This window comes from Protopterus annectens, chromosome 3.part1 (assembly GCF_019279795.1).
Source record: "Protopterus annectens isolate FY-2018-M chromosome 3.part1, PAN1.0, whole genome shotgun sequence".
Classification (NCBI taxonomy): Eukaryota; Metazoa; Chordata; order Ceratodontiformes; family Protopteridae; genus Protopterus; species Protopterus annectens.
In genome coordinates this window covers 135,466,638-135,482,704 of record NC_056732.1, presented here as the reverse complement: position 1 = coordinate 135,482,704, position 16,067 = coordinate 135,466,638, and positions in this window count along the sequence as shown.

Below are 16,067 nucleotides of genomic sequence, written 5' to 3'. Positions count from 1 at the left end.
CATCTCTGTCACCCCCCCACCATATCAGTGACAACAAACTGTACATACAACTCAACAGGTATGGCTATGACTTACCTACCAGTGGGACATGTATTGTACCACACTTTGTGCTATGTGTTTGTATCCATGTTCCCTGTGTGGACACTATCATTGCTGGCCTGTTACAAGCTATTCACCTGCATGCCATTGTCAGGGCCACTATTGTTCCATATATACATGTGGTATGCTTGCTTTGTGATTGCTGCACATCTGACATTCTGTGTTATTGGGGATATCTATTCATGCTGTTGGACATGTTCAGGGATTGTGTAGACTATTACTGCCCACATATGTTCTATAACAGTGACACAATAGCATGTGTAGGGAATTTTGGCAGCAGAACCACCTCTCCAAACTCATCTGGCCATGTTACCAGGTCACATCACATGTGGGACCCACCCTGGGGCCTCCTCATGTACTGGCCCAGCACTACCTTCAGGTGGAACCACCTCAGGGGATGCTGTCCCCCTACGGGGGCACACACAGACATGATTCTGTCCCCCGAGGTCAGGTCCAGGGTCTGTTCCATAGTGGGCTCCACAGACACATGTGGGATGTGGTACATCACCTTGAGGCACCCAGTACAAATTCACAGGGTCCACATGCTCCTCCTGCTCAGCCTCCAGGCTAGGCACCTTCAGGGCCATGGACTGCCGTTGTGAGTAGCAATGGGCGGGAGACTCATTCCCATTGTTTACATGTTGGGGCCTATGGGTTCCACATCGCAAACCACACACACCATCCAGGTATTTACCCACCAAATGTGTCATATACCACTCCTGTAGGCTGTCTTCTATATCTACCAACCTGGATCACCTCCACAAATATACCTGCCATACCACCCCATTTTCCCATTCCCTACTTCACAGACAAGGGCAATGTGGTCCCAACAAGGGATTCACATGTGACATACCCGTTCATATTGCACACACTTACAGCTGTATATATCTGTGTGTATTGCTATGTGTGCTGTTCTCTCGCACATAGCATGCAGCACTCTGGTGGTGATATATATGGGACATGTATTTACATACATATATGTGTGAGTGTGTTTGTATATATGTAGACGTGCATATAGATACATATCTATATATGTGTAGATATATATGATGTATATATGTGTTTATATAGATGTCTACATATGGGTATCTGTATATCTGTAGACATGCATGTAGATATATATATATATATATATATATATATATATATATATATATATATACATATACACATACAAACCTATGTATGGGGTACATTCAGACATCAGGTCCACAATCTCAAACCTCCTTCCTGCACAGCTACACTGTTCTGCCTTGCTACAACACAGACAGGTGCCACATATGGACACAGCCTAATATTAGGGGGTATTTATAGGGCCAGATTACAGGTAAGCCTGTTACACACCTATGGCATTTTGGCATGCTACAATACATGTTGACCTGTGTGTCCTGCAAGTGGTGGGCTGTGGAACCCACATGTCCATCAATATGTCATAACTTCAACAACCAGTAATATACATCCCTTCCATTACACACCACACAGTATATTGGCATACATCTTGTCAGTCGGTGCTGCTCTACACAGTTGAAGGGTATGGCCCACTACCCACAGGGACAGACTCTAATGTCCATAGCAGTTGTTCAGCTGATGATCATTACAACAGCAACACCCAATGGCACATGTATATCATTCCACATCATCTACCCCAGCAATATGGACCAGGTACTACAGTCAATTACATGCATATATTCTTCATATACCTGTTGTGGGGATGAGGTCTGTTATGGATAGTATCCTTGTAGAGTTATTTTTTTTTTCACTCCTTAGCCTGTTTCCTTTGTTGTATTTTCTGGTGTTGTTGTGGTTCAAGAACTGTTGTATGTTTGCTGTTTGTTTTCTCTTTCACTTTATTTCTCTGCATCTCTCTCGCTCTCTCTCTCTCTCCAGTAAATGAATTCATCTGCCTGGGATAGATTGCAACATGGCTTTTGTAGGTGATGCACATGATCAAGTGATGGCCTCTGCACCAGTCAGTGTCCTCCAATTGCTACCTCCATGCAGCCAGCTGTGTAGTACTTCCAATTACCACTGTCATGGCAACCCACTACTACAAATCCCTACATCATGTGGGAATGGTCCCTTTATATTTCCTGTATGGTGGACATCCTTCCTGTGTGTGGGCAGCAGTGTTACAGACAGCAGGTAGCAATACCTCTTACAAGAGGGCTTGCACACTCAGGCCAGCTACATATTTGTATGAGGTTCCAGAACTACAAACAGAGAGTGTGAGTACTGTTGTTGTATACATTGTATAGTACCAATGTTACAAGGTTTGTGTGTACATACTAATTTAACATGGATTGCAGTCTGTCTGCATAGCTCTCAACTGTGTGCCTATCCACTTGATGGCCAGAGGTGTGCATGTTATGTTTTGCCTGTCCACCACACAGGTCTTGTATCAGATATGTCACTGGCTGTGTGGGTGTTGAGTGCTATCAATAAATGGCTACATCCATTTGTGTTTCTGACTTTATATTTCTGACTAAGGGTATGTTGCAGACTATCCTGTAACACCAGTGACTTGTTTAGTGTATGACAACACTATTTCACATATGGGCCTGTGTTCCAACTTCTGTCCTCCACCTACATACCAGGCTTTGTCCATATGACATGCTGTCAGGGGTTGTTATGTAGTGGGCTGTGTGTATGTCTTGCTGCCATTCCTACCATTATTCCACTGCTGTTGTGGCCCCCACACATACTGTAGGGTTGGGTCCATATATGTGTAGGGTTTCATCTGCACAATACGATGTATGCTCTTATGTAGACCAGAGGCCAGTGTATGTAACAGTGGTATATGGCCCTGTATGTCTGTCTATGAGGGGGATGCACCATAACTAACCTAGGCTGTTACAACATGCGGGGGTATCAGAGGTAAGCTGCCTTAAGGTATCTGGATGTACATTAGCGTACAATCCACCTTGGGTAAATGCAGGCCTACTGCCTCCTGCCATACAGATTGTTCTGTTTGTCGGTGTGATTGTGATGGTTTCAGTTATGCCTTGTTATGTAACAGATACATCCCATTGTGCCAACTGAGATCTTTACCCCCTAGGGATTGTGTACAGAGTGTAGATAAAGGCTGCTGGACTATACATCTGAATTACTTACTGTTGATTGATTGTTATCCTGTGACCCAGTCTGTCTTTACTGTTGTACTACTTGAAGGCCTTGGCCTGGACAGCAACATATGCAATGCTTTCCAGAATACTGTATTAATTTATCTGTTTGAAAATTGCATTATTCTGTTTATATGTATTTCAGAGTCTAAACAGCTATATGACATGGCATATACAACTATAATAGTACACAAATAAAGCTTTCTCATGTATGCAAGCCTGTGTGTTGTGTTATATCCTTTGACCTCTCTGTGGGCATATGTTACAGGCAACAATTGTTATTTGTATGGGTGACTCATACAGTATCCATTTGATAAGGTGGCAACTGTAGGCATACTGGCTATTCCGTATGGTGTGCACCCTCTACATATGTATCTTCCTATACATATGTGTGTATGTGTAGTTACATCTCTCTCTCCCTCTCTCTCTCTCTCTCTCCATATATATATATATATATATATATATATATATATATATATATATATATATATACATGTATCTGCATATATGTGTCTGTGTATATGTATCGTAGGAATGTTTATTGCTTCCACATTGTACATTGCCTATGGTAGCCAGACTGTACTGTATGTCATGTTATTGATACCAGCCTGACATCATACAGGTGTGATGGATTGCTGTTAACATCTTGTGCCCATGTTGTATCAGGTCCTGTTTATGGGAGTTGGCTGGGGGGATATCAATACGTAGAAGACATATGTTGCTTGGGCCCCCTCACCCCCATTAACGGTGCATGTGGTCATATACGTATTTGTTATGTTCTGTTTTATATCTATGGATATATATCTGTATATATACACACACACACACACACATATTTATATATATATATATATATATATATACATACATATATATATATATATATATATATATATATATATATATATATATATATATATATGTAGACATATATACATATATCTATGGATGTCTGCATATGTATATATCTATATAAATATATATATATATATATATATATATATTATATATATAGATATACACACACACACACACATATATATATATATATATATATATATATATATATATATATATATATATATATATATATATATATATATATATATATATATAGACATATATATGTAGACATATATATCTATGGATGTATGCATATGTATATATATATATATATATATATATATATATATATATATATATATATATATCAATCTCTATATCTATATATATATAGATATGTATGTATCTATTTAGATATAAATATATGTACACACACACATACATCTACATGTATCACTTCCTGTACTGTTGAATGACTGTGCTGGATGATATGTTTGTGAAAACATCAGGGTTATGTATATCTGATATGGCTTGTGGTAAAGCATTTTGGCTATGGTGTCCTGGGTTCGAGCCTTGCCAAGGCTGTTTAGTTTTTTGCTGGGCAGAACAAGGGCCGTTGGATACAGAGTGATAAAGGCACTTTTAAGCAGTTGTAAGTGGGTTTTGCATGGAGGTAAGCACTGCTAAATTCCGGTTACAGTTTCTTATACTGATTTAGCTTCTCAGTTGCTTAACCTGTGTAGGCATTGCTTACCCCCACACAAACACTGCTACTTAAAAGTGCTTACTCCCGCTTACCCCCACGCTAATTTCTTTAAAAGAAAAGAAAAACAGGTTGATAAGAAAGTGGTGAAAATGGGGCACAAATAGGGAAAGACAGTAGGGAAAATAGCTAGGAATGTGCAGGAAGGATGTAGGGAAGGTCCATAGCTGCCCATTTATTCTACAGCAACAGCTGTGTATATACACTGAATTTGGGGATGGATTTGGACACTCAAACCCCTGACAGAGGGATGAGGACAACGATAATATGCTGTGAAGCCAATTAGACCAGACTGCATGTGTCCAGTGGACATGTGTGTTAAATGGACAGCTATGTATGGGGCGAAATTTTTTTTTTGGGGTAAAGATTGCCCTTTGTTTGTTTTCAGATGAGAGTGGGATGTTGGGGAGGGATAGTAGGTATATTTGGGGAGGTAGGTTGGGTAGGTTAACAGACAAGACAAACAAGATGCATACAGGGGCAGTATATGACACATATGGGGGGTAAACACCTTGATGGGCAGGGGTGTTGGGAAATCGGAAGCCCATGAGACCCCTAGTGGAAACAGTGGGACTGAGGTCCCCACCCATGGGCAGTCACCACTGCACCTTCACAGCCCCGAAGGTGGCTGTGCTGGGGGCTGAGTCAGAGAGCCAGGCTGATGCTCTAGTTGTGACATGCAGCCCTCGAGCTGGCGTAACAGATCTCCAAACTGCTGGTTGAGCTCGCTACGCACCACGACCCGGTCCTGGCGACTGGTGACAGGTTCCTGTCCGTGCCCACTTCCAGGGGGGATGAGTGCCATCCCCTGAGGCAGTTCCACCCAAAGGTGGTGCAGGACCAATGGAAGAGGAGGTCCCAGGTTGGGCCCCAGACGTGCTGGTGCCCGGTGCCACAGCCAGCTGAGGTGGGACTGGTGGATCCGCTGGGACCCACATTCCCATACGTGCTATGGTGTTTATGTTTTATCAATATATGTGGGTTAGTAATAGTCAACACATTCCAGGATTAGATACAACAGCATGCATAGATATTCACATTAACCCAGACACCAGATATGGAGCAGTTGCATAGCAAACAGAACACATGCATATATGGGACCACAGTGGTAATTACAACAGCATGCAGGAACATTGATGGCACCATGCCACCAATGTGGAAGTATTTCAACATAGCACATGCACAGAAAACAGATTTAAATAATTATCGAACAATAGGACATATGTCCAACATTACAGTTAAGTCAGCACATACCAACTGAGTTGGGTATTTAGTTTATTGTTGCAGATATGGCGGGGGGGAAATGTCAATTAACAACTAGTATATTCCTGTAGTTCGCATTACTTTCCTAGTCAGTGCTATCTGTACCTTACAAGTATTAGTACACTACCCTCTTGCCTTACTTTGGACAGTGGTATGGCTCTCGACAACTATATACATGAACTGCAGTATACACCTCTTACCTGGTATACCTGTGGAGGAATTGTTTGTTAACACTAACTAACTGTTTCTACACATACTTCCAGATTCCAGGTTGATGTTATGCACATACCTGTCCATCTCATTTTGCACAGACTCTGGGCAGGTCTTGACCACATGCAGGTGAACCAGGACATATTTAGACTATTGCCATCTTAAGTCTTTAGTGACTTACAACACTCTTATACAGGATTTCCTAGACAGTTATATTATGTAGCACAGTGTGGGTGACAGTGATGAGTGATACCTATTTATTCAGAGCAGCTGCAACACTCACAGTGCCATACAATTCCAGAGTAAACAGTACCAGTACAGGGTATCACTCTTTTATTTCTAGGCACAGTGTTCATATCTGATGGATCTGTGGAAGCAATGTTTGTTAGCACTACCTGAATGTTGCCACACAAATTACCAGATTCCACATTAGTATTATGCACATACATCTTACTATGTTACTGTACACACTGTGGTCACAGCTTGACAACATGGGGATGTAGATGGGACATACTTGACTTATTTGACAGGTTTATTCTTATAGATGTGTGACAATCAGTTGTATTTCTTATTTGCTGCCTAAGCATCTGGGATCATCCCACTGATTTTCTAGGGGGACAGAGTGACAGGCAGCAGATATGGGCCGATATACTGGACATTCTGGAAATATCTGTACAGTTGTGGTGTATGATTTTGTATGCAGCCTACTACTACTCCCAGGATTTGGACAATGGCTGTGTCTGCTAAAAATAAAATACTGTCCATCACAGTTGTGTGTGCTATATAGATATTGCTGTATATCTCTTATGTGATTTCTTTCTTTAATTATCCTGTGGTTTTACATTCTGACCTTGTATTACAACACTCATACAGGATTTCTTAGACAGTTATACTATGTAGCACAGTGTGGGTGACAATGATGAGTAAAACCTTATTATTCAGAGCAACTGCAACACTCACAATGCCATACAATTCCAGAGTAAACAGTACCAGTACAGGGTATCACTCTTTTATTTCTCGGCACAGTGTTCGTATCTGACGTACCTGTGGGAGCAATGTTTGTTAGCAGTACCTGAATGTTGCCACACAAATTACCAGATTCCACATTAGTATTATGCACATACATCTTACTCTGTTACTGTACACACTCTGGTCACAACTTGACAACATGGGGGTGTAGATGGGACATACTTGGCTTATTACTCTCATAACATTTTGGGGAGTTGATAAGAGTGACAGGTTTGTTCTTATAGATGTGTGACAATCAGTTGTATTTCTTGTTTGCTGCCTAAATGTCTGGGATAATCCAACTGATTTTCCATGGGGACAGGGTGACAGGCAGCAGATATGGGCCGATTTACTGGACATTCTGGACATAGCTGTACAGTTGTGGGGTATGATTCTGTATGCAACCTTCTACCACTCCCAGGATTTGAACCATGGCTGTGTGTGCTAAAAAATACAACGGTTTACGTCTCAGTTGCATGTGCTATTTGGATTTTGGTATCTGCCTTTTCACTGTTTTCTTTCTAAGTCTCTCTCAGTTGTACTATATGACCTCTTGGGATTACACCAGTCATATACAGACATTCCTACACATTTTATTTATGTTGCACAGTGTGGGTAACAGTGCTTAATACAACAGTACTATTACGTGATTGCAAATCTACATTACCATATGATACCAGACTAAACACATGCAGTCCAGCAGTTAGACCTTTATTGTCAGGCTATTATGCTTTTATTTACATACAACCTATATGAGACTCTTCCTGCCATATTCTCTGGTGCATGCAGTACATGCCTTAAACAATACAGGTTTTATACAGGCAATTAACTTACTACTACTTTTAGATTTATTTCCTATGACAGTACATGCAAGAGTATTACGAACTTGCCTCAGGTCACAAGCGCTCCAAGCGACATCCATGGGCCTCCTGGTTCGCAGTCTACTCACTTGCCAATGTGAAGGACATAAGAGGAATATTTAGCCATACCTATCCATAATATACATGAGCTGGCAATTATTAAACAGGTAGTGGACTGATACTTACACACGGCTGGGACCTCCCCTGTCCTCCTAGCCTCTTGGATCCACTGATCCAATAGATCCCCCTTTTGCCGCTTCAAGTTGGCATAGTGATGCCTGACCTGCTCACCGGTTCAGAGTATGCCAGTGGCACTGGTGAGGTCATGGGCGAGATGGTCCCAGGCTTTCGCTTTATATTGGGAACCCTGGTACTAGCTCTGCAGCATTCTCTGCTCATGGTCTTTCACAAGGAGTTCTGCCATGACTCTGGACTCCTGGATGCCCCAGCACTGCACCCGAAATTACACACCCTCTCCCATTCCCGACATAGTGCCTACAAGGGGAAGCTACAACCAGTTATGAGATGTATTCCCGCCTGTTGGGTTTAAATAAGACCAATTTCTCACACTTTTCCATGATTGGATGGTTTTGAAAAGGCTAAGCTTTGGGCAAACCTAAGGTTGGCATTGTTTAAAGGGGTATACCAATGGGCAAATTGAGTTAGCTGGCCTACACATTGCTTACACCTACTAAGCTGGGCTGTGCAATGCTTAGAGTTGATTAATATTTAGTTTGCATTATATTTTCTTTTTGGCATTGATTTAATATTCATTACATGTTATATATGGGTTTGGTATCCATGATTCATGTGTACGTACACTGTATGGGGTCCATGTGTTTATTAGGGGATTTCCACATTTTATTACAATGACACCTCATATCTGGGCTTACTGCAGTACTCCAGTTCACATATTTATGTTATGTAGTAGGTTATACAACATAAGACTGTATATAGATTTCTTTCATATGTTCAGTTTGATTTTCCTATAGTGAGGATTTGTTTGATGATACCTAAATGTTATGTACTGCTGTGATGGCTTAGTGGCTAACTACTGTTACTATAGTACAGGGTCGTGGGTTCAAGACCTACGAAGACTGTTTATTTTGTTTCTGGCCAGAACAGCGGCTGTTGCATACAGTGATTAAGGCACTTTTAAGCAATTGTAAGTGGGTTTGTGCGGGTTTGCATGAAGATAAGCAATGCTAACCTCCGGTTAAATATGCTTACAGAGTGTTAGCTTCAATATTGCTTAACCTGTGTGCACATTGCTTACCTCCATGCAAATCGGCTTAAACCCATTTACTACTGCTTAGATATGCTTTCCCCCACTTACTACTGCTTAAATATGCTTACTCCTGCTTACTACTGCCTAAATATGCTTAATCTTGCTTGCTAGTTCTTATACCCACTTACCACCGCACTAATTTTGACAGTAATGTCTAATGGTTCTTGGGAAGGTGGTAGATTTGGAAACCGTATGGAGTTATCATTCATTACACATTTTACCTTCCATTTATATCCCTGATTCCTGTGTGCATATACTATATGGGGCACTTGTGATTATCTGTGGACTTTGCAAAATTATGACAATGACACCTCACATCTGCAGTTAATGCAGTACTCCAGTTCACAAATATATGTTATTTAGTAGGTTATGCAACTAAAACTATTGGTCAAAAAGTGATTCGACATGGAAAATGGAATATACGGGAGTGGGACTCGAACTGGGAATGACTGCGCATAAGGCAAATGCTCTGCCCAATGCACAATTGCTATACTGTTTCATTTTCATATATCTTGCTTTTTATCCTCTTGTGCCATTTAAGCTGCATTAACCATAGCTAAGCGATGGGCAAACCTGTACATCTACGGATAAATTTAGTCTGTTTCATTAAAAAAAAAAAAAACATCTTTATATTTGTTGTTTTAACTATTGCTCTTGTACATGTGGGGGGATGTTGCTGGGGGTATGCGAACACCTATGAGCGGTCACGCTCATTCTTTTATTACTACTCTGCTGTTCTTTATTGCAGAGGTACATATATTCTGAGAGCTCTGCTCTCAGACATGCCCCCTGCACTCTTACATGCTCCGTGTAAGATTATGAGCTCAGGCAGCTCACCTTCATTAATATGCATGGCGCGCTACCATCCTGCTCCTAAACGGCCGCTTCTGTGCAGGACTAAGCTAGTCCTGCATGGAAGGATAGTGAATCCGAGGGATTTTTGTCTTCCAATGAATAATTTATTTACTGGTTTTGAAAATGTACGTGAGAAAGACATTATAATGGGACTTAATAAAGGTACCAAAACAAAGATCAATAGGTTTCATAATATGTCCTTAAATGAGAACATTGTTTTAAGCAACTTATTAAAAATGGGTAATTTCAGATTTATGAAAACTGATAAGGACAGTGCTTTATTTGTCATAAAAGTGATGACTACATGGAAGCCATCAAAACACAACTATTAAATGAGAAAAAACTTATTTGATTGTTGATAAAAGATATTGAAAAAGCATTTCATGTAACTGAAGTCACATTATCAGAGTTATTTTGCATTGCTACCATCACAGAAAATTTGTTTGAATTTTCTACTGTTAAACAGCAAAGGATGCCAACTTTTTTGGATTACCTGAAGTGCATGTTGAGATGAGAACTCCCCCATTTAGACCAATAGGCATTGCTTCTGGATATAAGACTTAACTGGTTGCTATGTAAGCAGAAAGTGAGCTGAATGCATTAGTTTTGAATGCTAACAAATTTGGTAGAGATTTTTTTTTATCAAAATACATTATATTCAAGTGGCTCAGCAAGATGTTTTAGTCACTTTGGATGTCATTTCTTTATATACAGCAATTTCACATAAAGCAGGATTGTTGATGGTACAATAGTGGTTAATGAAGTATGTTAATATGAAAGAGGACAGTGTTAACTTCATTATACAGTTACTAATGCAAGTTTTAGATTTTTTTTTGTTTTTGCCATTCTTATAAACAAAATAAATGTATAGCTGTTGAAGTTATGGCCTTGAGACATCGCAATATTATTATTTTATTTTATTGTACTTGTGTTTTCTAACCTGGGTAGAGCAGTGATCCCCATGGACCTTTTTCAGGCTGAGTACAGAAGCACTGTCTGGTTAAATGATTTGCTCACTGTCAGGCTATGGAGGCTGAGGGAATCAAACCCTGGAACATTGGACCATAAGAAATAGTGAGGTAACAACTCATTAATCCTACACTAATTGTCCTTGTGTATCATTTTGAAGCCCAGCAAATTTCCTTTAGTGAGTGTCAAACTCCATACCTCTTATCTGTAAAGTAAGCACCTTAACCATTATGCCAACCTCCAAATCCTTATGTGTAAATGGAATATACAGAGAGAGAGAGATGGAATCCAGTATTTAAACTTGCAGTCATATAAAGATAGATTCAAATTAAGAAAAATATATAGGAAAGCGGTGTCGTTTTTACACTATCTGAGTCCACAACCAAGATGCCTCAATAATGATGTAAAGAATGCCATGACTAGGGATCATCATTTAACAAATGATAATATTTACAACAATGTTAAGGTTGAATACAAGCACATGTTGTTACATAGGAGTTATCCAGAGGATATGACATAACAAAATAAATAAATACATAAAAAGGTAGATACTAGTAGGGAAGGCAAAGGAGAGACAAGTGAAGTAAGTTATAAAAAGACAACAGTAGAATGATTTTTACAATAATCAGTGGACACTAGTAGGGTCACAATAAAAATTGAAATATTTGAAGGGGATTTAGTTATTATGGGAGACCATAGACGAGCACCATAGATGCACATACAAACGGAGTCTGTTTTAAAAATATGATGGAAAATATTAATGTTGGATTCAGTTTGAAGACAAATACAGACACTTTTAAATGTGGCTTCTGTAAATATTTTAAGTTTTTTGAAGAAAGATCACATTTTTGTAGCTAGTGGTTGGATTTATTATGGCAAATATTGGTATACATGCAACTGTGTTTATATTTTTATTTAGGAAGACATTCTTTGTGCTTGTGCTTTTATATTGGTAACTTAGTTTAAGAATTAGTGATCAGATATATATTCCAACAAAGTGAACTCCTTTTTCCATAATCACCATTTGATTTTACTCAATATTGTTGCTAAAATCCATTTGCTATTAAACATAATTTTGTTTATGCTTTCATTCCATATAACCTAAAATATTTTTATCTATTCTTTTAACATATACTTCAGTTACATTCTTATAAAATCCATATCTAATCTTATCCATATTTATCTTATTCACTTGGCTAATATCTTCAAAAAATGTCTTTGCATAACTTTTCACATAATTTTACTGCCCTTTCACATTTCAAAAAAAAAAAAAAAAAAACATACTCAGTAGTTCCATCCTCTCCACAATGTAAACATACCCCCAGATTCAGCAAGCTCTGCACGGAGTGCAGGAATAGTTACTAACCGAATAAATTTCTGCAAATTACAAAACATAGACATGACAGCTCCAAGAAAGCTTGTATTCAATGTAGTAGGCATGCCAATGGCCAAATATATGGCCATTGGCATAAGAAATAGTTGCAAAATTATAAAAAATAACTTTTATTTTTTTTTCCGATTTCAGATGTTTAAGCGTAGGGCAGTGGAACACAAATGAGATTGGCCCGAAAATAAGAAAAAAAGTTGGAAATAAGCTTTTAAACCCAAATCAGCATTTTGCCATAATAGTCAATGGCATGCATAAGACGACAATACCAGGGAATATTGGTTGCTAAGGGGGAAGGCTGAGTGTGAGTGTGGTAACTATGAATTAGCATTCTGTTTTATGCAAATGAGAGGACTGATACTGAATAACAGATTTCGTCTCAACCGTGTAGGTGCAGCAACACCATTGTATAAGTATAAGAGGTAGATGACCTCATAATGGGGAGTGTCATGCATGCTGTAATCTTATTGGAGCTCTATGGCCCATGTTCACCCTTAGCTAAGCACAGCTAAGGAAGGGGGTGTGTCTGAGGCTGCCAAGCAGTGTTTACATTACCTAAACGGGTGTGCATGCCGTGCACTGGGTTTTAAACAAAAAAAAAAAAAAAAAAAGGAAATAGCTCTACATCTGAGGACTGGGTATGCGCGCTGCACCTCAGGGCTTAAACAGGAAGGCAATGGGAAGGGAAAACAGTAGTAGGAATGCAATCAAGGAGAACTAGCATAGCTGACAGGTGAAATGTATCAGAATCAGCCAATTACACATGGATCAGCCTAGCACACTACTATAAACTATGCAAACACTTTCCCGTCTGTTTTTTCCCACAAACTCTACACCACCGGTGTACACAGATGGGGAAATTTACCTGACAAAACTAACAAAATGTTAGGGGCTGCTGTTGCTCTCATACATCAATATGTGCAAGAGGCTGAGGGTGGTAAGGATGAGAATGCTGACAACCAACCCACACTGAGGAGAAGGAGAAGAGTGTACAAATCCAGGGTAACCTACCAGGGGCTACATGAGCTGGAGATAGTGGAGTGCTTTAGGGTGGACAGGGACATTCTACAGCAAATTGCTGAACTGTGCCGGCCACACCTCACACATAGAACCAACAGAGGGGAGCCCATCCAGTGGATACCAAGGTATGTGTAGGCTTAAAAATACTAGCCACAGGTACCTTCCAAAGGGAAATAGGGGATATAATGGAGATCTCACAGGCATCAGCATCCAGGGTACTCCACCAGTTCCTAGATGCTGTGTCAGCTCATGCCGGCGAGCACATATATTTCCTCAACACCCATGCGACATTGACCAGCAATATGCGTCTCTTCCACCAAATAGCAGAATACCCTGAGGTAGTGTGTACTATAGACTGCATGCACATACACATCAAAACACCACCCGGTGAGTGGGGTAGGGTCTACATAAACTGCAATGGCTTCCTCTCCATCAACTGCCAAGTGGTGTGCGATGCCCAGGGCATTATCTTGAATGTGTGTGCTGGCAGCTCTGAAAGCTATCATGACTCCCACATCTGGCATATGACACAGTTGTACCAGTCATTTTCCAGTGGGGACATCCCATATGGCCACTTAGTGGGGGATGCTGATTATGCACTGGAGCTTTGGCTGATGAAATCCATCAGAAATGCACACACACACGGACAAGAACTCCATAATGAGGCACACACACAAACCAGAATCATAATACAGCATGTGTTTGGGATGCTCAAGTCTCGGTTCTGCTGCCTGGACATATCCAGTGGAGCCTGCCTTGCAGTATTTTCCAGCTACATGTACACAAATGTTCATAGTATGTGCCATGCTACACAATATGATCCTGCGGAAACAGCTGCCGCAGGAACAGTACAGGGCAGGGCCACACAGCACCCCACCATTGCCAAGGCCATCACAGGCACAGAAGGACTCAGAGGAGGAACATCCTGACCCTGCCCATGTAGGCAGAAACAGGCATGCCCAGTATGACCAGGCTTTGGCAAAGAAGCAATGCACAGCACATACACTGACATGGTAGGGACCCAGGGAATGACACCTCTCTTTGTCTCGCACATACAGTAAAAGGGATGACAAACATGACACTACCTCTTCTTTACCATCTATAGAAGTTTACTATGTGCATCCGACATAGTCAGCCCTCCAGCACCATCCTCAGTACTGGAACAAACACAGGATAAGTCACTCTACTTATCAATTGCTGAATGGAGTAAAATGTTCTGATAGTTGTATCTATGGCAGGGACTTGAGCATGCAAGGGAATCAGGTGGCTGAATGGGATGGCAACAGATAGTGGACACCTATATTGGCAGCATGAAATCCCTAACAAATACTGGTGTCAGCCAACTAGGCAGTACTAGACATGGTGACAAATCCCACTGCAGTACATGTGGTGGCCCAAATGTCTGTCAGTGAGGCACAAATACCCACCACCAGCTTCAGCCAGCAGAACAAGTGTAGATGACCATAAGAAAAGGCTGGGCTAAGGCCTCCAATTGATGGCAGTGGTTAACAGCCCCCCTCCAGACCTACGCAGACAGACTACAACAGGTCTGGCAGTTGTATGTTTTTTTCTGAAGGGTAAGAAGTCTGAAACTGAAATGTAGGCCAATAAAACCTAAGATCTGTACTCTACTGATATGCCTCCAGTCTGCATGATAGGTCAGAATACAAAATGAAATGGAAGCCAACAGAGGACCTGAAATACCAGTACAGTCATAGCAAATGTTTAAAGTCATCAGGTGTGCCCCACCTCACAGTCCTATGTAGAAATGCAGTAACATGTATGTGTGGGTTTAATAACAGTGGAACACAGATTACCTGAGCTGGCCCAATCTACAGGATAGATTGTTGCATGTGTAGAATGTGCAGGGGTCCATTTGTTAGGTTGTTGTGCATTCAATATTGTCTGGAAGTGGTCAGCATGTAGACATGGAGGGTTGTGTCTCAGTGGCCTATGGCCAGTACTCTTGATGACAGGGCCATGTTCTGACAACTGCAGTGCCAACCACAATGCTTCTCAGCAATACCCATGTCAGCAGTCATCCATACTCACTGTCCAGATGTCAATGTCTGTCACCATCTGAAAGATGGACATGCCATGAATGTGGGCCCAGTCATACACACAGTACACAGGTGGAAGTACCCTAGACAAAGTACATAAAATGTAACTGTCAACTGCACACACATTTGGAATTGTACATACAGGTTAACAGCACATTAGTTGTCTGTGTAGTATGGAATACTGATGTAGTCTGGCCAATCAGTGGCAGACCACAAAAGGCACAGTTATGAAGTAATGAGAAACTGCCTATGTCCCTGCACAAGGCCGCATAAGGGGAATGTCCCATGTATATCTGTGAGTCAGCTGCAAGAAGCTTCCAAAT